Source organism: Podarcis bocagei, assembly GCF_964188305.1.
Source record: "Podarcis bocagei genome assembly, chromosome: 1".
Classification (NCBI taxonomy): Eukaryota; Metazoa; Chordata; class Lepidosauria; order Squamata; family Lacertidae; genus Podarcis; species Podarcis bocagei.
The window spans coordinates 6,551,661-6,573,376 of NC_138125.1; the positions used below are offsets into that span (position 1 = coordinate 6,551,661).

At 46.5% G+C, this 21,716-nt stretch overlaps 1 long non-coding RNA gene across 1 annotated transcript in view; it reads left to right on the forward strand.

The window, feature by feature from the left end:
• Window positions 1-19,675, forward strand: part of LOC308587474 — a 306,756-nt gene extending 287,081 nt beyond the window's left edge. Inside the window, exon 3 of the long non-coding RNA XR_014008404.1 lies at window positions 19,512-19,675. This is a non-coding gene — a long non-coding RNA (uncharacterized lncRNA). The remainder of the gene's footprint in view (window positions 1-19,511) is intronic.
• Window positions 19,676-21,716: the final 2,041 nt, after the last annotated feature.

The window sequence follows — 21,716 nt, forward strand, 5'->3', positions numbered from 1 at the left end:
TTATGTACATTTGCATGGAAACCAAAATTCTTGTTTACAAAGCTTTTGTACTACCAACCTTACTGTGTGCTTGTGAAACATGGACCACTTCTAAATGCCATCTCCAACTCCTTGAAAGATTCCATCAACGGTGTCTCTGAAAATTTTTATACATCACTTGGGAAGACAGGCGAACTAATGACAGTGTACTGGAAGAAGCAAATATCACCAGTGTTGAAGCAATGATTCTTCAACATCAACTTCGTTGGACTGGTCATGTTGTGCGGATGTCTTCCAAAGCGACTACTCTATTCCAAACTTAAAAATGGAAAGCATAATGCTGGTGGTCAAGAAAAGAGGTTTAAAGACTCTCTCAAGGCAAATATAAAAAAACTTGGTATAAACACTGACATCTGGGAAACACTAGCCTGCAAGCGCTCCAATTGGAGAACAGCCTTCACCAAAGGTTTAATGGACTTTGAAGATGCTCGAACTCAGGAAGAGAGGGAGAAATGAGAAAAGAGGAAGGCACGTTTAGCAAACCCTCACAATGATCACCTCCCACCCGGAAACCAATTCCCCACTGTTGAAGGACGCATGGATCCAGAATTTGCCTCCACAGTCACTTATGGACTCACTTTTAAGACCATGTTTATGAAAGACGATCTTACTGGGCTACGAGTGATCACCAAAGAAGAAGACATATCTCAACACTTTCTTTTAAAATACACAGTTTTCCTTGGAAATCTCCACTGCGAAGCCTGGGGAAGTGTGAATTTTTGAGGGACAGCTGCATTTTGATGCACAAATTGGTTTGGGAACTGGGAATGAGGTGGGTTCAAATGAAAGCAAACTCTGAACATTAGGTCAGATAAATCAGTCCCCTTTGCTTAAAATAAAATATCTTTCTATTGTGCAGTTAAAAAAAAGAAAGCAAGCTCTCCCACCCCTAGGTGAGGCTGAATAGGGCCCCCTTCACAAGAGAATCTCTTGGGAGGGTGGTCTCCTTGCTACTCAGTTGCTGTTGCAGTTGATGATAAGAGTCTTAAACCCTAGGAACATTTTTCCTGTGAACCTGCAGATTGGGCTCTTACTCCTGCAACCTTTCTGAAACTGATGAGAGTGTTGTCGCTGCTGCTGCAGCAGCAGCAGCAATAATCTACTGACTCAGAAAAGGGCCGTCTGTTATTTGTTGACATCTCCACCTGGCATTTCCTTATCTTGTAGAGTCTCGGTTTTGTCTCAGGATGGAAAAAGGAAGCTCTGACGCTTCACCTCCAAAGGGAGAAACGAGCCGACTTTATGTGTCAGGCATTTTGACAACGGAGGCCCTTTGCTTCTGACCACCTCCTGGCTTTCAGAGATGTCCCAAATGCCCGATGCTCACCTGCGTGTAGATATTTCCTTGGACTGCGATGCTTCCTGCAAACGGCTGCCAGGATGCTTACAATAACACCATCCCCACTGAAGCACCAGGGTTGCACTCCAGAATGGCAAAACGCAGACTATCTGTGCTTTCAGATGCCTCGCCAGACTTTTGCAATTAAAGTGGTGCAACCGATCCAATGCAGAAAGACATAACAGGCTTTTTGAAAATAGGGAAGAGATGGGGAAATGAACTGAAAAGTGTGGGGTGAATGATCAGCAGGAAGACATGTAAACACCATGCAAGCAAATCTCGGCGGATGCTCTTTGCCGTATCAACTCCCCACAAACAAATTAGTAGGAATAATCCGTGTATAATCCATTCTCCATGTAAACTTTGCACAGGCATTCCTCTGTGGAACTACACACAGAGACAATCTAATCTATAAAAGGTTATACCCCATAATTTATTGACTATATTTATTTTAGGGATTTATGTTCTGCCTTTCAAGAAGTTCCCAAGGTTGATTTGTTTGTCGGGAGGTTGCAAAACGTTGTGAAAAACAAGCGTCACCCCACACATTTCCAGGACACTTTCCTTATTGCAAAAAGTCTGATTATTTTTTTTTGGAGGGGGGACATTTTTGTTATGCAAAATCAATTTAACATAAGGAGAGTTCTGATGGACCAGGCCAAGCTAGCATGAACCTTCTGGCAAGAGGGGAGATCTTCCTTCTTTTAAAGTGTGTGTGTGTGTGTGTGGGGAGTTTTTCAGCCTGGGGGCATTCTTCCCTAGTGGGCAGCTTTCTTAGGGCTGCATGCCAATGGTGGGTGGGGCAGATGATAATAATAATAATAATAATAATAATAATAATAATAATAATAATAATAATACTACAGTGGTACCTCAGGTTACATATGCTTCAGGTTACATACGCTTCAGGTTACAGACTCTGCTAACCCAGAAATATTACCTCGGGTTAAGAACTTTGCTTCAGGATGAGAACAGAAATCGTGCGGTGGCGGCGCTGCAGCAGCAGGAGGCCCCATTAGCTAAAGTGGTGCTTCAGGTTAAGAACAGTTTCAGGTTAAGGACGGACCTCCAGAACGAATTAAGTACTTAACCCAAGGTACCACTGTAACAACAACAACAACAACAACAACAACAACAACAACATACCACTTAGAATAATCTCTAAGCGGTGTAAAGGTAAAGGGACCCCCGACCATTAGGTCCAGTCGTGGCCGACTCTGGGGTTGTGGCGCTCATCTCGCTTCATTGGCTGAGGGAGCCGGCGTACAGCTTCTGGGTCATGTGGCCAGCATGACTAAGCCGCTTCTGGTGAACCAGAGCAGCGCACGGAAACGGCGTTTACCTTCCCACCGGAGCGGTACCTATTTATCTACTTGCATTTTGACGTGCTTTCGAACTGCTAGGTTGGCAGGAGCAGGGACCGAGCAATGGGAGCTCACCCCGTCGCGGGGATTCGAACCACCGACCTTCTGATTGGCAAGCCCTATGCTCTGTGGTTTAACCCACAGCGCCACCCGCACCCCTCCTAAGCAGTGTATAAGTGACTTAATACAACAAAAATTCAAACCAGCAGTTAAAACTGTAAAATCAACATTTGGTTAAAATGCCTGCATGAATTTTTGTTTCAAGTCTTTGGCAGCTGCCAGAAGTTCAACAGGTAGCGACTCTTACCTTTGCATAGTAGGCTACAGCCTAGCCATGGAAAAGTCAGGGGTTTCTATTCTACGCCTCTCTCCCTCCAAGCATTCAAGAGGCATCGTTCATAGAATCATGGAACTGTCCAGCTGGAAGGTACAATGCGGGAATCTCATCTAAAACTAAAGCATGCATGACAGATGCCCGTCCAACTTCTGCTTAAAAACCTCCAAGGAAATGAGAAATTCCAAAAAGAATGGTTCAAATTTATGGTATGCTTAGAGAAAACCGTACATCAATAAAGACACTCACAGGACTGAAATATAACTCACAACGTTTACTGTAAACATTTAGTTAGACCACAAGATGTAATGCTGTAATATAATAAGAAATGTATGTCTAAAGTATAATGCAAAAATTTATTAAGGAATTATAGGCACTTATAGAATGTATATATAGTAATCACGCTTAAGCAAGAGCAATGTAGACAAGCCAGTTAATTCGGATAAGATACTTTATAGATTTAAAGGAGAAAAATCTTGTTAAGCTGTATTGTGTTTGAGATATTTGAAAAAAATTAATAAAAATTATTGGGGGGGGGGAACCCTTCAAGGAAGGCAAGCAAAAAACCAGAGGGGTGTGTCCCCCCCCCCCCAGGCAGCCAGGTAAAAAGAGGTCTGGTGGGTTACCGTATTTTTCGCACCATAGGACGCACTTTTTCCCTCCTAAAAAGCAAGGGAAAATGTGTGTGCGTCCTATGGAGCGAATGCAGGGGGGAGGCAGACGGGAAAAGCCCTCAAGAGCCGCACACAAGCTTCGTGCGCTCTTGCGGGCTTTTCTCTAGGAGGGAGACGGGACTGACTGGCTGCAGCAGTCCCTTCTCCCTCCTGGGGGAAAAGCCCCCAAGAGCGGCACCCTCTTTAAAGGCTGCGCGGCTCCTGCGGGCTTTTCTACGAGGTGGGGGAATCCCCCCACCTCCCAGAAAAGCCAGGAGAAGCCGCACAGCCCCTTTAAAGAGCGTGCGGCTTCCGCGGGAGTTGGGGGAAGCTGCAGCAGATTCCCTCCTCCCGGGCTCCCTTTGAAGCAGCAAAGTGGGAGGGGAGCAGCTTACACTCGTGTAAGCAGCTCCTCTCCCACTTTCCTCCTTCAAAGCAACCACGGAGGAGGGAAGGAAGGGGACCATGGATCTTCCGCTGCTGGAGGCTTCAGCGGATTCCCTCCTCCGTGATTGCTTTGAAGCAGCAAAGTGGGAGGGGAGCAGCTTACACTCGTGTAAGCAGCTCCTCTCCCACTTTCCTGCTTCAAAGCAACTACGGAGGAGAGAAGGAAGGGGACCATGGATCCTCCGCTGCTGGAGGCTGCAGCGGATTCCTCCTCCTTGATTGCTGGGAGATTCTCTGGGCAGGAATTCCCTCAGCTTAAGTGGGGTGGGGGAAGTGTGGCAGGTAGGGGGGGTACTGAGAGACACATGTCTCTCAGATGAAAATTGGGGGTGGGCATTGTGTGAAGTGGCTGTGGATCTCCTGCCACAGAACTGTAGGACTGTATAGAGTTGGGAGGGCCACCCAAGGGTCATCTAGCCCAGCCCCCTCACAATGTAGGAATCACAGCTAAAGAACGCCAGGCAGATGGTCCCCCAACCGCTGCTTAAAAGCCTCCAGTGGTGGAGACCCCAAACACCTTCCGAGGTCATAGAATTGCAGGGTTGGAAGGGAACCCCAGGAGTCATCTAGTCCAGCCCCGGTGGACAGCGGGCGCAATCCATCCCGTTGCGCAAGACTAAAGATGCTGTGCAAGGCTAAAGAAGAAGCCAAGGCAGTGAGCGGGATGGATCACGCTTGCTGCCTTGTCTTCTTTAGCTGCACTGGAGAGGTTTAGCTCCTGGCTGGAGAGGTTGCGCGGCTATGGATCCCGCGCACTGTCTTGGCTTCTTTGCTCTTTGGGGCTGGGGGGGGGACCCGGGCTTCCCCCGCAGCCCCGAGAAGCTCTGGGAGAAGTGGACAGGCTGCATGTAGCCTGTCCATTGCTCTTTGGGGCTGGGGGGGGGGATAATATTTTTTTCCTTGATTTCCACCTCTAAAAACTAGGTGCGTCCTGTGGTCCGGTGCGTCCAATAGAGCGAAAAATACGGTATTTTTGTCCTGTGAGACTGAGGCTCCCTGGACATTAAATGATGCCTGATTGACGGATGACTCTCCCAAAGCAAATAAATAACAAGGCATTTCTTTGGGGCAAAAATTACAAATTGCAGCCACAAAACCAGCCAGAGCAATGATGGGCTGTTCATCAACTCCCCCATTTTCCAAGGCAACCTGTCGCACGTTCGGATAGATAGACAGAAGACGACTGATGCTATCGGCCCATTTGCTGAAGCAGAGACACTGAGTTAGCTTCCTGTCAGCTTTGCCGTCTCTTTGTCCTGAGTTAGGAGGACATTGTCTCTAGTCAGCAGGTTTCTTCAGCGGGTACCAAGAGACCTGACAATTAGGGGATGTGCTTGGCTCTGTCAAACACGGGCGGACGCCTTAGGTTGAGTCAGAGCAAATCTAGCACAGCATCTTCTGCAGATAGGGCTGGCGATATCCTCTGCCTGAAACTCTGGACAGCTGCTGCCAGTCAGTGTAGGGGATATTGAACCAGCTGGATTATCATTTGTAATAGCAATAATCATGCTTCAATTTATTATCCGCCATCAGGTCCCGGGGTGGGCTACAGCTGCTTAAATTTCAATATTAGAAACAGTTCAAGCGAATGGCAGTTGTGGGAATAGTGCCCTAGAAATTATAGGTACTCAAAATATGCACAAGGAGGCCTGAGCAAGGGAAGTTTGGAACGCAAAGGTTGAGTTTGCAAGAGAAGGACGGAACAACAAATGTGCAGGAACTATTGCCATAACTGCCGAGAACAAAGGAAGGAGGGAAAGATAAGAAAGTTGCTATGCCTTGTGATTAGACCAACAGAAACTAGGAGAAGAAAGTGCTGCCATTTTGGTACATAACTGTCCTTAATAATAATAATAATAATAATAATAATAATAATAATAATAATTTTTTAATATATTTCCCGCCCATCTGCTGTGTTTTCCCAGCCACTCTGGGTGGCTTACGACGCAACAAAGCATCAAACATTACAAAACGATAGCAAGCACAATAATAATAACAACAACAATATTAGCAATAATAAACAGTTTACACTTTTACCCAAATTAAAATAATTGCCAACCCCAACTAAACATTTAAGCAACATCAACCTTACAAAAACAAAACAGGAACCAAACAAAACAGGAACTTCCTTTTGCTTGGAGGTATATATATACTGTATATATGTATATGTGTATATGTGTGTGTGTGTGTGTGTGTGTGTTTGTGTGTGTGTGTGTGTATACACGCTTGCTTGCCCCCCCATATTTGCATACCCTCCAACATTTCTCTGATGAAAATGGGGATAATAATAATAATAATAATAATAATAATAATAATAATAATATACCCCATCCATCTGATTGAGTTGCCCCAGCTACTCTGGGTGACTTCCAACATATATAAAAACATAATAAAACATTCAACTTTTAAAAACTTCCCTATCTGGGGCTACTTTCAGATGTCTTCTAAAGGTGGTAGGGGCGTCGCATAACTCCATACCCTCCAACGTTTCTCCGATGAAAATAGGGGCATCCTAAAGATAAGTGGGACATTCCAGGATCAAATCAGAACCTGGGACGGCTTGGGGGGGGGTGTGTCTGTATTTGGTGTGTCCCCTCTCAGCTCCTTACTGGTTAAGATGGTGTTGCTCTGGCAAGATCCTGTTTGACCAGGGCCAGCCCAAGACATTTTGGCGCCTGAGGCGAACCACAAAATGACGTCCCTCCCCTTCCAGCCAGGGAAGAAGGGGAGAGTGAAGATCTACATTGGGAACAAGACAGGGAATAACAATCTACATCAGGATCAGCTGTCCTTGTGGATCTGTAGCACCCTGCTTGTGGTTAACGCTTAGCTGGAATGAAATATTCAACGCAGCAACAGAGAAATTAAAATAATAATTTATTTGTCAGACAAATAAATGAGAGGCACAGTGGTATATGGTTACCAAGCTCTGGCCTGGCCTCCTGCCATTATGGCCAGCCCTTATATTCCCTTAATCCAGCCCCCTTTGCTCCTCCTGTGGCTGCCTCTGTCCAATCAGCCTGGTTGGATTTCCTATTGGCTGATTGCTATATCCAATCCTAAAAGATACACCCATATCCTCCTGTCCTTATAAGGAACACAAAGAGCTATATATTGTTACATCTATAAATGACAAATAAGTAGTAATATATCTTACATGTATCTCAACAAGGAATCTTAATTACCAGCTCACCTCTTGCCCTCCTTGCCCTATTGCCTTCTAAAACAAATGGTTAATCTTAAATTTTTATCTTAAACATATGTCAAGGATCTTGAGTTTCACATCAACATTGAAAGATCTCCTTCATTTGAAGGTTTCCAAACAAATGTCTGACAGCCAATATATCAGGACTGCTTGGATGGCGTCTCTTTGTCTAGCAAGAGGGCTGGGCTGGTGTCTGACTTAATTCCAGGATAAATACAACTCTTCTAGCATTTGTTAAATCCTTTCCATAATTATATTTGAGCCAATATATTTAATACACAACACAAATAGCCTCTTAAAAGGAATAAGGTCTTTGTAAAAAGGAACTCAGTTTAAAACAGTTTCAGAAGAAACCTCTTTAGTTTACATCCCCCCCTTCAGCCAGCTGCTTTTCCCAGCTGCTTTGTTTCCATTAGCTCTTCCCAACATTTATTGCCTTCAAACTCTCTCAGTTTAAGAAAGAAACAGCTTTAAAAGACTTCCCAAAATTTCTGCCAGCTCGATGCTTCTCCATTTGGTCTTGGCCTTTTTAACCTTAGAAAGAAGATCTGGCTCATTTTACTGGGAGGCACATTGGCATTATTTTACTATTTACTCATTCCTAATCATGTTTATCTCTGCCTTTTTTTATCTTCTATAACATGTAGGGTCAGTGTCCTCGTTCTTAGCCTGTAATTTCAGCTTTTATGACTTTGAGAATTGTTTTCTGCTATCAATCAAAGGGGCCCCTTGTCTAGGAAGAAAACACTGTCAGTGTTTTCTTAAGCAGCTAGCCTTCTTGCCTGGCATGAAACTTTTGAAAGTCTAAGCTCTCTCTTTAATATACAAGTCCTGATCAAACATTAATAAAATGCAGGCTTATGCCTGATGCCTCAGATCCTTCCGCCTGAGGTGGTCTTCTCACCTTGCCTAATGGGTGGGCCGGCCCTGCGTTTGACTGACAATTGCTGTCTGGTTTCTTTTGGCATCTAAACTGAATCCAGAGGGTATTGGGCATTGAACCCCAATATTTTCCCAACAATAGGGTCTGCCTTGATATGTGGCAACTGCCTATATTCCTAGGACCAGCACTGTGTCAATTATTCTTGTTCAAACTGCTGTTATTCTTTTAGTTATGCTGTACTGCCACATTTTTATCACGTCGTCCTGGCTTTAATGGATTTCCTTTTATGCCCTTATGCAGCCAACTTAAGTTCTCACATCTATTTTGTCCGTTTTTCTTTGTGCCTCAATAAACCATTTAATCGGTTCAAGGTACAGCCGCGAGTCCGTCTGTGGTCCTTGCCCCTGGGTTCAAGCCTTATCCGCTGGGATGCACCCGTGAGTCTAGATTTGCGAAAGAGAGAACACCCCACTCGTTTTTCCCTTTGTGGCGGGCACATTCAAAGCACTTGCTTCTTGGCCTGATTAACAGTTACCTCCACCTTTTCACAATCATGCGCAGAGGCCTGGAGAGCTTTCGGCAAAAAGGCATCTGAAGCCTTATCCCTTCCTTCTCAACCAAAGCTCAAAAGGGAAACGGTGACCGCAGAGCACGTCCCCTGCATTGGACCCCTGTGGTATCTACAAGAGAAAAATAGCCAAGAAAATGACGGCATAATATTGAGCATAACATCGCCGACACTTCGTTTGATCAAACTTACCTTTGTTGATTTCTACAGGAGCCTGGCTAAAGGAACTTTAAAGACTGAATCTTCCTCTTGGACACAATCTGAATGAGTTTTCTGTTTGTGGCTTCTGTAGTAGATCTTGTACCTTGTTCTCTCAATTTTTGGATTTTTAATATAAGATTTATATATATACCTGCCCACCTAGCAGTTCGAAAGTACGTCAAAAGTGCAAGTAGATAAATAGGTACCACTCTGGTGGGAAGCAGCTTATGTGCTGCTTACTTCATACTATTAGTCTATTAAGAAAATTACAGTGGCAAGTTAGAGATCTTATTTTAAAAGAGGAGATCAGAGAGCCGGTGGTTGCAATGTCAGACCAAGACCTGCGAGACCTGGCCTAAAATCCCCACTCAGCTCAGTGTTGCCGAAATCAGGCAGACCAAAATTTTAATAAGGAATGGGGGAATTTTATAATTTACCTTAAAAACCATTGAAAACAGTTAAAACTGTTAGTAGGATTTGAATAACACTTGTAGTTTAATGGTGAGTTTTGGACTATAAAGAGGATGCAAAAGATTTGGATTATTGTAAAAGATGCAGGAGGAAATGACTAAGAATAGGACCCACAAAGGGGAGGAAGAAAGTCCAGGAGATTCTTGGAATCTTGTTTTTATGTTGTATGTTTGTGATTGTAAAATAATTTTTTTTTATGAAGCTCATTGTTACCCAGGGAGGACTCAAAATATACACAGTATTAAATGCCAATCAGGTTGCGGATTCACTTCCACCTGGAGCTGGATTGGGTGGCTCCTGCGGACCTATCAGACTGCTGCATTCTGAATCCTATTGTTCTAGGACCAATCAGACTGCTGCATTTTGAATCCTATTCTAGGACCAATCAGACTGCTGCATTTTGAATCCTATTCTAGGACCAATCAGACTGCTGCATTTTGAATCCTATTCTAGGACCAATCAGACTGCTGCATTTTGGATCCTATTCAGCTCAGTACATAACATCCTCCATGAGAGGTCCAGAGGGTGGCAACACAAGGTCGGGCCTTTTCTGTGGTGGCTCCCGGTTTGCAGAATGCTCTCCCCGGGCAGGCTCACCTGGTGCCTTCCTTACATATATTCAGGCAAAAACGTTCCTCTAGAACCAGGTTTTGAGCTATTTAAGCCATCTTTTAATTTAAATTTGCTTGTGGGGGGGGAGGGGAGTTGCTTGTTTGTTTTCTTTTTTTCATTCTGTGTTTTCATGCCTTGAGCCCTGATCACTATACGGTCACAAGAGAAAGAGAAATAATAAATTGTTGCTGCTGTTAGGCCTCTTTCTCCAGTGAAACTAACCAGAGGACAGATTTCAGCACATCAATTACTCTGCGTAGGACATGCCAAAGTGCCTGCAATTTATTAGCAATCTAATATCGTCGGCAAGTTGATTCTATTTCCCTCTGAGAGCTCCAGAAGCCTGCTGGGCCCTGCTGGGCCTGATCCTGTCAACGCTGGCATGATGCTCCTGCTAAGTGGTCTTACAGCTGGCAGCCAGCAATCTCCCCCAGCAAAATGGCCTCTGCACCGTCACTGGTCGATTAAACGTCAGCGACGTTGACGGAGAAGAAATCTGAAGCGGAAACCTGTGCACAAATCAGAACTGCTTCCTCTGGCCCTTTCTCTGGAGGCTGTGTCTTAGAATCACAGAGCTGCAGAGCTGGCAGGTGTGGGATGTGATACAGAAGGAGCAGTCAAATACAACATTCCTTGTTTTCCTAGAGTGGACATGCAGGGGGATGTTTGGTCCAGCCAATCGGAACTTCCTGTTTCCTCCTGGACTGGGACATATTTCCTCTTGCGTGTGACCAGAGGTGGGCGTGACCTTACCTGTGCAGGTAAAAAAAGCACAAGTCACGCAGCCCTCCTCCCCTTCTTTTCCATCTTCCTTTCGTCGTGTGAACTGCAGTGACTTCCAGTCTGCAGTAACTGGGATTATTCCCCCATATGGGGTAGATCCACATGTACATATTAGTCACTAAGTGTGCTTTCAGGGATCCAACTGTGAACTGAATGTGTGAGTAAACTCCTTTTATACACTTTACATAAGACTGTGGCGTGTTTATTCTTTTAAGAGGGATATAAGGGAACTCACTGGGTCATTACAGTGATGCGGGTGGCGCTGCGGTCTAAACCACAGAGCCTAGGGCTTGCCGATCAGAAGGTCGGCGGTTTGAATCCCTGTAACGGGGTGAGCTCCCGTTGCTCGGTCCCCTGCTCCTGCCAACCTAGCAGTTCGAAAGCATGTCAAAAGTGCAAGTAGATAAATAGGTAGCACTCCGGTGGGAAGCAGCTTAGTCATGCTGGCCACATGACCCAGAAGCTGTACGCCAGCTCCCTCGGCCAATAAAGCAAGATGAGCGCTGCAACCCCAGAGTCGGTCACGACTGGACCTAATGGTCAGGGGTCCCTTTACCCTTTACCTTTACCGGGTCATGTGGCCAGCATGACTAAACTGCTTCTGGCGCAATGGGACACGGTGACAGAAACCAGAGCACACGGAAACGCTGTTTACCTTCCCGCCGGAAGTTTTGATGGATGTAATAATGGAATACTGAATGGTATAGTTTATGTAAAATATGCAGGGATTTATGTTATCCAAAATGAACCATGGAAAGAGAAAGAAAGGAAGTCATTTAATAATAATAATAATAATAATAATAATAATAATAATAATAATAATAATAATAATAATAGATTTATACCCCGCCCATCTGGCTGGGTTTCCCCAGCCGCTCTGGGCGGCTTCCAACAAAATATTAAAAATACAATAAAACATCAGACAAAAAAAACTTCCCTAAACAGGGCTACCTTCAGATGTCTTGGAAAAGTCAGGTAGTTCTTTATTTCCTTGACATCTGACATTTTAAGGTTGTTTAAATGAATACTCTAAATTGTAAAACAGAAAATTTAAGATTTTTTTAAGAGTCATAATGGCTCCGTGGAGCACTGGGATAAGGGCAAACAGACCGTAGCTCAGTCAATCTCTCTCCTGGCCTAACCTACCTGGCAGGGTTGTTGTGAGGCTGAAAGGATGCGCTCGTGTACTTCACTGCGTTTGATATATGGCCAAAGTCCCGCTGCAGCTCAGAAACAAGAGCTTTTAATATTGGGCATTGTTGCTATCCAGAGACTCTTTTCATTAGACTATAGACAATCTATTGTTTGACAGCCTGGGTTACTCTTGTCATATTATTTACTACCTAAATGAAATATTTCTATTGATTGCTCTCCGAGTGGTGCAGTAGAGGCACTTCTCCACGCAGATCCAATGCGCTGGAAGAATTCCCGGAACGGTTGCTGTTTTACGTCTGTTGTAGCAAGAAGCAAAACGCAGAGACTCTTGTGGCACCTTAAAGACGGACAAATTTAGGATGTTGTAAGCCAGGCTTACAGGGACACAGGTGGCACTGTGGGTTAAACCACAGAGCCTAGGACTTGCTGATCAGAAGGTCGGCGGTTCGAATCCCCGTGACGGGCTGAGCTCCTGTTGCTCAGTCCCTGCTCCTGCCAACCTAGCAGTTCGAAAGCACGTCAAAGTGCAAGTAGATAAATAGGTACCGCTCCGGCGGGAAGGTAAACGGCGTTTCCGTGCACTGCTCTGGTTCGCCAGAAGCGGCTTAGTCATGCTGGCCACATGACCCGGAAGCTGTACGCCGGCTCCCTTGGCCAATTAAAGTGAGATGAGTGCCGCAACCCAAGAGTCGGTCACGACTAGACCTAATGGTCAGGGGTCCCTTTACCTTTACCTTAAGCCAGGCTTTCTCAACCTGGTACCCACCAGAGGTTTTGCAGGACTAACCTCACGACTGGACTACTGTAATGTTCTCTGTGTGAGGCTTCCCTTAGAATTGATCTAGAACAGGGGTCAGCAAACTTACCGCGCCTCGGGCCGGTTTCCCCTGCGCTGATTGTGCGGCGGGCTGGAGAGCGGGGGAGCGCATGCCCATACTTTCCGGCACACTTCTGGGTTGGAGGAGCACCGGAAATAGCTTGTGCGCATGTGCACGGGTCTCCTCTGACACGGATGGGCACCGGAAATAACGCTTGCGCATGCACACAAGCTACAGTATTTTTTGCTCTACAAGACGCACCCGGCCATAAGACGCACCTAGTTTTTAGAGGAGGAAAACAAGGAAAAACATATTCTGAATCAAATGTTTTTGAAGAGGCTTTGTGCAGCTATCGCTGAAGCCAGAACAGCAAGAGGGATTGCTGCGCAGCCTGCATTCGCTCCATAAGACGCATACACATTTCCTCCTACTTTTTAGGAGGGGGAAAGCGCATCTTATAGAGCGAAAAATACAGTATTTCCGGTGCTCCTCTGACCCGGAAGTGGGCAGCCGCGCAGTGCAGCCCCAGTAAGAGTGGGCGGCGGCAGCAGGCAGTGGGGGTCGCCATAGGCCAGATAAACGAGTCCCTCAAGCCCTATCCGGCCCGCGGGCCTTAGTTTGGGGACCCCTGATCTAGAAGGTGCAGCTGGTGCAGGCTAGATTCCTAAGGGGATCACATGGCTTTAGGATAGGACTGCCATACATCCAGAATTTCCCGGGCATATCTGGGATTCGTCCGTCGAAAATGGCACCTGGGCAGAATTTTCATAAAACATCTAAAATGTCCGGGGAAGCCCAGGCATATCAACAACTTTTGCGTCCGGGTTTTTGAAATATGGCAATCCTACTTTAGGATGGGAGAGAGGTCCTCTCTGGGAAGGAGTGGTGAGTGAAAGAAGAGATGGAGAAGGGGAGAACTTGCCCAGGGGAAGATGTGGGTGGGAATTTGTCAGGGATTTATTTTTTTTAGTTAGGTTTCCTGCATTGGCCTGGATAACCCTGCCTAGACTTTGTAAGATCACATAGATCAGTGGTTCCCAATGGACAGTCGCACCCCCAGGAGGAATGCTAAGGAGCAAGGGACTGGCAGGGGGTGCCAATAATACATTACTATCAGACTTTGCAAAGCTGGATCAAGTTCATCAGTTCTGTATATTATTATTATTATTATTATTATTATTATTATTATTATTATTATTATTATTAATTTATACCCCGCCCATCTGGCTGGGCTTCCCAGCCACTCTAGGCGGCTTCCAACAAAATATTAAAATACAGTAATGCATCAAACATTAAAAGCTTCCCTAAACATTAATTAAGCGAAATGGAGTCAGTCAGGGCTCTGCCCTTCCAGGCCAGGTAGAAAAAGGCCTGCTTCTTTCTTTCTTTCTTTCTTTCTTTCTCTCTTTCTTTCTCTCTTTCTTTCTCTCTTTCTCTCTCTCTCTCTCTCTCTCTCTCTCTCTCTCTCTCTCTCTCTCTCTCTCTCTCTCTTTCTCTTTCTCTCTTTCTTTGGCGATCACTCGTAACTGAGTAAGATTGTGTTCCATAAACACGGTTTTAACAGTGAGTCTGTAAGTGATTGTGGAGGCCAATTCTGGATCCACACGCCCTTCCACAGTGGGGACACTGGTTTCCGGGCAGGAGTTGATCATGGTGTGGATTCACCAAGCGTGCCTTCCTCTTAGCACGTTTCTCCCTTGCGTCCTGAGTTGGAACGTCTTCAAAGCCCATGACACCTTTGGTAAAGGCCGTTCTCCAACTGGAGCACTCACAGACAAGTGTTTCCCTGTTGTCGGTGTTTATACTACATTTTTTTAGATTTGCCTTGGGAGAGTCTTTAAACCTCTTTTGTTGACCACCAGCATTACGCTTTCCATTTTAAAGTTCGGAATAGAGTAGTTGCTTTGGAAGACAATAATCAGGCATCCGCACAACATGACCAGTCCAACGAAGTTGAGCAGGTCTTCCAGGAATCAGAGCCAACTTAGATTAGCAGAATCACTTTCTAGGCAAAGCCAAATAATATTCGGTAGGCCATATAAGTCTGGGAGCCTCTGCTCTAATGGCTTTCTTCCCACTTCTGTCTCATCTCTCCCACTTTAGTTGCACACATTTTAAGCCTGCCTTTTGAAAAAGAAGATTTGGAAATCATTGCACAATCAACAGCACAAGTCCTTCCTCCACTGTCAGAAGCTCTATACTGGGCACCGTAAGGTGAGGAAGAGTCCTGTTGCACTGTGGTCTTGCTTGCATGATATACCCATCTGGTTGGCCACTGTGAGAACAGGTTATTGGAAGAGATGGTTCTTTGGTCTGATCCAGCCCCAACAACCAAAAGATATGCAGATGACACAACTTTGATGGCAGAAAGTGAGGAGGAATTAAAGAACCTTTTAATGAGGGTGAAAGAGGAGAGCGCAAAATATGGTCTGAAGCTCAACATCCAAACAACGAAGATCAAGGCCACTGGACCCATCACCTCCCATGGACTGCAAGAAGATCAAACCTCTCCATTCTGAAGGAAATCAGCCCTGAGTGCTCACTGGAAGGACAGATCGTGAAGCTGAGACTCCAATACTTTGGCCACCTCATGAGAAGAGAAGACTCCCTGGAAAAGACCCTGATGTTGGGAAAGATGGAGGGCACAAGGAGAAGGGGACGACAGAGGATAAGATGGTTGGACAGTGTTTTCAAAGATACCAGCATGAGTCTGACCAAACTGCGGGAGGCAGTGGAAGACAGGAGTGCCTGGCGTGCTCTGGTCCAGGGGGTCACAAAGAGTCGGACACGACTAAACAAGTAAACAACAACAATTCCCCATTCATTGTGTGTGCTTGTGCACAAGCTTGGAGTCAGTTCTCCCTTGTGAAACTGGGCTGCTGGTGATTTATGCTATAATTAAATCCCCGGCAAGGTAGCAATTTATTACTGGCCCGACAACGTCGGCACTGATATAATTGAGTTATTGCCCGGTGATTTACAATAACGAAGCCGTCCCCTCCAAGATCAGGGGAACACATTTTGCGGAGAGATTATGGTAACAGGAACCTTGATTAAAATGTCTCCGAGGGGGGAAGAAGGCCCGTGGCCACGGAAAGCTTTAAATCATCGCCAGAGATTCCCTCTTGGCCTGGCGGGGAAGGAATCCCAATGAATTTTATTTAATTCCTGTAACGCAGCTGCCTTTTCCGTGAGATGGAGAGAGGTGGGTGCTCTTCCAGAAACCTGGGGACCTGATAAGGAGCAAGGACCCCCAGGAGACCAGGCTGAAGATTGGTTGGATTAAGAAATGTAAGACACTCCCTTATATCAAGTCCATATCTGTCCATATAAGCCTAGCCTTTGCCAACCTAATGCTGGATGCATTGGATTATAACTCCTAACAGCCCTGACTGGCATGTCATAGAATTACAGAGTTGTAGAGTTGGAAGGGACCCTGAGGGTCATCCAGTCCAACCCCCTGCCAAGCAGCAATCTCAGCTAAAGCCTCCATGTCAGATGAACATCCAACCTCTGCTTAAAAGGAGGGAGAGTCCACCACCTCCCAGGGGAGGCCATTCCATTGTCAAACAGCTCTTACTCTCAGAAAGTTCTTCCTGATCTTTAGTTGGAATCTCCTTCCCTGCAACTTGAAGCCATGGGTTCAAGTTCTACCCTCCAGAGCAGGAGAAAACAAGCTTGCTCCATACCCTTCAGATATCTGAAGATGGCTATTGTATCTCCTCTCAGTCTCCTCTTTTCCAGGTTAAACATGCCCAACTCCCTCAACTGTTCCTCATAAGGCTTGGTTTTGTTGCAGGAATTTATGTATAGGTTTTTTGGGGGGGTTGCCCCTCCAGCAGATATCATGCACATGCAGCCCACTACCCAAATCAGCACAATCACTTTTGTGACTTTTGTGAATTGTTCCCACAAAACACTTCATCACAGTTTCTTCCTGTCTATTCAGAGGGCCTTTGCTGCACAATACCAAATGTAAGTATTCACTGATAAATGTATCTATGTACTGGCTCACTGGGAAAACTTCAGACATGTGAGCTCAGCTACTCAGCAGCCCCTCTGCCTGAGTGATAATTCCTGGCATCCTGATACCTGAGTGCCAGACAGGTAGCCATTCCAGAAATAACAAACCCAGATGAAGACAAAAGGGTGTGATTCACTTGGCTGGGAAACAGGGAAATGTAAAGATCTCTTTTGTTACACGTGATGGGTGTTTGGTGGAGGGCAAGGGGAACCATGGGGCAGGGTCCAGGATGCTCAGATTACTGCCACCAGACCTCCCCTTTCATGATGTAACCGTGATGTATGAGTGATGTAGTTTTGGGGAGTTGTAACATGGGGATTAGCAGCTAATAAAAGTTTGGGTTCTCTTTTGTTTGGGGCTTCCATCTTGTTCCACCTTGTGGGAGTCCTGTCGCGACAGTCTTCAATAAAGACCAAGCCTACTGGCTGCTGTTTTGCTCTGGTATTCCTGGCTGGTGTCCTTGTTTTTTGTCCAAGGGAGCCTTCAGACATCTCCGTTAACAGTTTCCAGACCCTTGATTATCTTGGTCACCCTCCTCTGCACACCTTCCAGCTTGTCAACATCCTTCTTAAATCGAGGTGCCCAGAGTTGGACGTAGGACTTCAGTTATGGTCTGACTGAGGCCACAGTTGTAGTCTTGGAATCTTCAGAAAATAAGGACTCACTCTTCCTCCATTCTGCTCTCAGCTTGCTGTTGCTTCTCTCCTGTAAACGCAGGGTCAGTCCCCAGCATCTCCACACAGAGTGTGATGGCCTGGGATTCAGACTCGGAGGCTGAACCTGAGGAATCCCAGCCTGCACAGGATTCCCAGCCTCCAGAACCACCTGAGCCGGGGCTGGGGCTTGAGCCTGAAGGGTCCTCACCTGTGCTGGATCCTCAGGTGCAGGCACCAGCTGAGTCTGCTCTGGCTCCTGAGGTGATGGAGGACCCATTGCCTGCAGGTGCTCCACTCTCAGCCCCATCAGAGGAAGCTGAGGTTGCCTCTGGGTCTGGTAACCCTCCAGCCTCTCCTGAGCTGCAGAGGCTCAGGGCAGAGAGGCGGAGGGAACTAAGTTCCTGCAGGAGGAGTGCTCGCCTCCAGGCCAGGAGAGGTGAGTCACCCGAGGATCGGGGCCGCCCTATGCCTCGGGGCAGATAAAAGCCAGCCAGGTCCAGTCCCAGGTTGCGGGAGCAACATTGTTGGTAGCCTGTTCCTGCCTGCACCCTGTCCTGCTCTTATGCCAGAGTTCCTGACCTCACCCGACTCCCTGCCTTGGACCCAGCTTCAGCTTTGACGGACAGCCTCCATACCGCACCCTTGATCTCGGACTGGACTCAGACCTCGCTGCATGGTTAACCCTCGGGACCAGCACACAGAGCTTGAAACTGCTGCCTGTCAGTGTAAGCAAGGCTGAGTAAGATGGGCCAATGGTCAGACTCAGTCTAATGCAGCCACCTGTTTTCCTACATGACCCCCGATGTTGGTTTGTTGTGGTGCCAGGCACGCATCCTGCCTGCTTCCAGTTAGCGTCTCCTGTAATTTGGTGCAGGGATCTGAAGCCAAGTGCAGGGCAGGTGAACGTTTCGCCACCAGGAGGAGCAGGATCCCAGTTTTTCTGCTGAGATACAGAGCAGACCAGGGAACCGACAGATCTTGCTCTGTTAAGCTGGCTGCTACACCAGCAAGTTTGGAAACTCAGCAGTGGCCAGAGGATTGGAGAAGATCAGTCTACATCCCAATCCCAAAGAAGGGCAGTGCCAAAGAATGCTCCAACTACCGCACAATCACACTCATTTCACACACTAGCAAGGTTATGCTTAAAATTCTACAAGGAAGGCTCAAGCAGTATGTGGACCGAGAACTCCCAGAAGTGCAAGCTGGATTTAGAAGAGGCAGAGGAACCAGAGACCAAATTGCAAACATGCGCTGGATAATGGAGAAAGCTAGAGAGTTCCAGAAAGACATCTACTTCTGCTTCATTGACTATGCAAAAGCCTTTGACTGTGTTGACCACAGCAAACTATGGCAAGTTTCTTAAAGAAATGGGAGTGCCTGATCACCTCATCTGTCTCCTGAGAAATCTCTACGTGGGACAAGAAGCTACAGTTAGAACTGGATATGGAACAACTGATTGGTTCAAAATTGGGAAAGGAGTACGACAAGGCTGTATATTGTCTCCCTGCTTATTTAACTTATATGCAGAATTCATCATGCGAAAGGCTGGGCTGGATGAATCCCTAGCCGGAATTAAGATTGCCGGAAGAAATATCAACAACCTCAGATATGCAGATGACACAACCTTGATGGCAGAAAGTGAGGAGGAATTAAAGAACCTTTTAATGAGGGTGAGAGAGGAGAGCGCAAAATATGGTCTGAAGCTCAACATCAAAAAAACGAAGATCATGGACACTAGTCCCATCACCTCCTGGCAAATAGAAGGGGAAGAAATGGAGGCAGTGAGAGATTTTACTTTCTTGGGCTCCATGGTCACTGCAGATGGTGACAGCAGCCACAAAATTAAAAGACGCCTGTTTCTTGGGAGAAAAGCAATGACAAACCTAGACAGCATCTTAAAAAGCAGAGACATCACCTTGCCAACAAAGGTCCGTATAGTTAAAGCTATGGTTTTCCCAGTAGTGATGTATGGAAGTGAGAGCTGGACCATCAAGAAGGCTGATCGCCGAAGAATTGATGCTTTTGAATTATGGTGCTGGAGGAGACTCTTGAGAGTCCCATGGACTGCAAGAAGATCAAACGTCTCCATTCTGAAGGAAATCAGCCCTGAGTGCTCACTGGAAGGACAGACCCTGAAGCTGAGGCTCCAAGACTTTGGCCACCCCATGAGTAGAGAAGACTCCCTGGAAAAGACCCTGATGTTGGGAAAGATGGAGGGCACAAGGAGAAGGGGACGACAGAGGACGAGATGGTTGGACAGTGTTCTCGAAGCTACCAGCATGAGTTTGACCAAACTGCGGGAGGCAGTGGAAGACAGGAGTGCCTGGCGTGCTCTGGTCCAGGGGGTCACGAAGAGTCGGACATGACCAAACGACTAAACAACAACAACAACAACAACAACAACTGCTCCACCCATTGCAAGTTTGCACAATTGCATGAATGGCAGTTTTGCAACGACAGCAATTCGGAATCAAGGTATCTGCTTTGTCTCTAAGAAAAGAACCTTAGCACCCTGCTGGATCAGGACCATCAAGTCCAGCATCCTGTTCTCAAAGCGGCCAACCAGATGCCTGTGGGAAACACGAAAGCAGGATTCGAATACAAGAGCAACTCTCCCCTTCTCTGGTTTCCAGCAACTGGTGTTCAGAAGCATTGCTGCTTCTAATTGTGGAGGCAGAGCACAGCATCCAACATAGCTTGCAGTACAGTCTGTTCAGACTGTTAAGCCTGAGTGCAGGGACTGTCTGACTGCTGTGCTTGAAAGTTGCTCCTTCTTGACTAAAGAGCAAGGTAAACCTGCTCTAAATAAATGAACAGGTCTCCTATGGGCCCCACCACCCCGGGGAGCAGCTCACGTTCTCTGTTCTCTTGGTTTCCATTGCACACATCGTTAGAGCTGTTCAGCAGAATCCCTGATCTGGACCTTACCCAAAAAGGTTGCACTCTGGCAAAAGTGTCAGAGAAGGCTGGCATATTCCCATTAAATTTACAACAAGCACACATGTCCTTGGGAGACCCTAGGATCTCTCATTCCTGAAAATTTCATCTGGTTGCCCAAGGCCTCAGAATGCTGGACTGCCCTCAGCTAAAGCATCCATGACAGGTGGCCACCCAACCTCTGGAGGTGAAAGTCCACGTCTTTCTTTCTCCATTGCTAAAACTGCCTGTTTACATTCGTCCTGTGCTTCAATGAGAGCCTTTGCTCTTGGAACATCCAGGCCCAAATATGTGGCCTTATAGGACTCCTCCAGTTTGGAGGACACCATATAACTCATCCTTTACTGGCCTTCTACTGTAAGAGCCAGATACAGAACAGGGCAATTGTCCTTTAAAAGAGCAAGCAGCTCCTCAGAGGGGCCAGCTAGCCCTCCTAAGGCATGAGAAAACTTGCCTGGCCACACCTGGTACATATCTCCACATGTGGTGGGAATGCACAAAAACCCAGCCTTTCTAGAATTTGATATTCCAAGAATTAATAAAATAACAGAACAGCTCATAAGAAGAGCCCTGTGGGATCAGGTCAAGGGCCTCTCTAGTTCAGCACCTGGTTTTCACCATGGTTAATCAGATGCCCAATGGCAATGAGACAGTGCCTGCTTGATGTGTAACCAGAGACAGCTCCAAGGCAGGGGTAGGTGCCACCACACCAAAGGCCCTGCAGAGGGTATCTGCTGGAGGCCCTCACCTGCAAAGGGCAGTGACTGATTGAGTATATAATTGGTCCAGAGGTGTATGCTAGAGCCAGGATCTTAAGCTTAGCTTGGTAGCTAATCTGGAGCCGGTGCAATTCTTTCAGCAGTGGCGTAACATAGAGGTGACAGTCTGTCCTGGTGAGGAGTTGAGCTGGTTACAGCTGCCAGGCCAACTTCAAGGGCAGCCCCACATAGATCACATTGCAGTAATCCAGCCTGGAGGTTACCAGCCCATGGAAGAGAAAGCTAAACTGGTACGACCTGGGATAAGGAGCTATCTCCCAGGCAGGCTGATGGGGAGATGTTTTATCGGTTGCTGAGAAATGTCATAGCGGCCATTGCTGCAGCTGGTGTCCAGGCATCTTGGCTCTCCTCCTTGTCATCCACATGCGCAAAGCAATCTGTTTCACGAAAGCACAGGTCCAGGCCAGACAGGCTATAAAATGTTACAGGCACAGCAGAGAGGATTCAA